This window comes from Nuphar pumila, chromosome 7 (assembly GCF_984573655.1).
Source record: "Nuphar pumila chromosome 7, dmNupPumi1.hap1.1, whole genome shotgun sequence".
Lineage (NCBI taxonomy): Eukaryota > Viridiplantae > Streptophyta > Magnoliopsida > Nymphaeales > Nymphaeaceae > Nuphar > Nuphar pumila.
The window spans coordinates 45,234,057-45,236,549 of NC_143255.1; positions in this window are offsets into that span (position 1 = coordinate 45,234,057).

The window sequence follows — 2,493 nt, forward strand, 5'->3', positions numbered from 1 at the left end:
TTTTTTTTTTGTGTGCATATGGTAGTTTTGACAAGAAATGCACTAGCAATGAGATAATTATATTCTAGTGGACAATGGACTCTCCTGTGGTAGGGCTGGGAAACAAGATAAGCTGCTTGTGGCTTGACTCGTGTTCGGTTTATAACGAGTTAGTTTCATTTCGTATAGGCTCGTTGCATATATTTTTTATCATAGAATGTAGATGTTTAAGTATTTGTCTTGCAAACAATAAGCCTAGAATTTAAATCTCATTAGTTATAGCTTTAAAACAACATATTTATTTCGTAAACAAGCCAGTTCGAACTCGGCTCCATATCTTCAGATTTGAAACAAAAAGTGTTCTTTTATAAATGACCCAGCTTGAGTTTAAGTTGTTTAGCTCGGCCTGGCTTACCACAAGAATGAACTGAGCTCGAACAACCTTTGTTCAGTTCATTCATCTTGTTTATCAGCCAAATCTGTGGCCTGTCTGAAGAGGGATGCATATTATACACATTGCCGTTTTTGTAGCTGTTGTCTCCCCGAGGACCATAAAAAACGTTTGGGCAAACTAATAACTGGTTGAACCAATTGATGTCCCCAACTAGACCTGATGCTACCCTGTGTCAGAGGATACACCAACTTACCCCCGTGTCGTGTCACTCTATATGTTATTATTAATGAAAAAAATAAACAAAAAATGACGTATCCTGTGTCCTTGTGACACAGATGCTACCATTTTTTCCCAATTGTATGCCTTGCGCATCTCTTCCACACTGAGAGATAGAGATCATGCTTGCCTTCCTATAAAATCTAGCTTATGAATGGCATAGCCTTACAGTAAAATCTTATGGACAAGCTACTAGCCTTCAATGTTCTTTTGTTAGTTATTTTACAAGCGGCTGGTTTTAGAAGGACGTCTTGGGTATGGCAGGCTGAGCCAGCGCAACCAGGTCTTCGTGCCGGGTGCAGTTTCTTCGGGTTATAAATCCAAAAGAAAAGGACGTCGACCTCGTAGGGTCTACTGGAGTCAAGATTTTGTAGGATGAGTCCTCTGTTGCATTGTTGTTCTCTTGGTCCCCACTCAAATCCCCTTAACTAAAGACAAACCGAGCCATGGTAATATACTTTTGTACACTTTCAAGAAACATCAAGAACAGCATTGTGCTCATAGAGGAAAAAAACTGACAAGGAAAAGAGGAACATTAATGATTATGATAGAGTAATTCACAAAAAACCACTTCACTGATCAGCTATTCACAGAAACTCCGCCTATCATATCAATTATTACATTTGGCCACCGTCATGCTTAACCCTAAAATCGTTCAGTCATCCTTTGTTTATTACAAAAAAGTGACTAAAATGCTCACGTTGTTTATTTGTTTAACAAATATGATGAGTTGTTATTTGTTGTTTTAAGGCCAAAATGATATTTTATCATTCAAATAAATCATGTGGTCAATGTAATAAGACAAACGTTAGGGGCTTTCTGTAAATATCTGTTAAGTTAGGTGGCCTTTTCTAAATTACTCTTCTGCTTTTGCTGCTAAATCAAGTGCAGCCTTATAGTGAGAGACAAATGCTGGGTATGTCCTGATTCTCATAAGAACAAGCAAGTTGTTATATTCCAAACTTCGTCATTCTTGATTACACTTCTGCAATTTCCAGTGGTATGAGATGCAGCTAGATTATGATGAAAGATATTCAAATGGAATAGTGAGTCAGCCATGAATTGGCATCGGAGAGACAAGACCACGAATTGGATTGCACTTGGACTCGGATGGTTCTGGCTCTGGTTGCAATGTTCAGAGACTCCTACCTGGATTTGAGACCAGAACGGCCCGCATGGGGTGCATGCAGGCCCTGGATCAGGAATTTGTCAGATTCAGGTCCTTGTTCTGAATAATCGAACTGGGTTCGCTCCGAGATTCGCCTAGGATCCCATGAAAATCCATCATTAGAAGCTTACCAGATCCCATATCTGTTCTCCATCAAGTTTTACAAACTGGGTTCCTTCCCATGCATCAGAGTATTCAACTCAAATTCAAAAGAATTAACTTGGATATTAGTAGCTCTTGGAAATTGTAAATTGAGAAGCCTACTTGGAATTAGAACTGTATCATTGCTAATTATTAATATATAGTCATTTCATCCAAAACCATTCAGTAATCACGTCACTCTCTTCGACAGGTGAATGGAGTGAATTGCTTGATGATGGTAATGACCGAGTCACTGAAAAACAAAGGGTTATTTTAGTTATGAGTCACTCACCTATACTTTTCAAAAAGAATGAAAAAAAAGGGTCACTCAGCTATAATGAAATGTGGAGGCCATTTGCAGGAGTAATATTGCCTCATGTGTAAGTGAACTCCTACTTGAAAGAATGATAAACTCGATTTTTGAGACTCTTGTTCATCGAGAGGTCAAGCACTTTATTTATAATCATAACAAAGTTTTACAATATTTGGAATGAGTTTTACAATGTTTAGAATACACTGTTCTAGAACAACTATT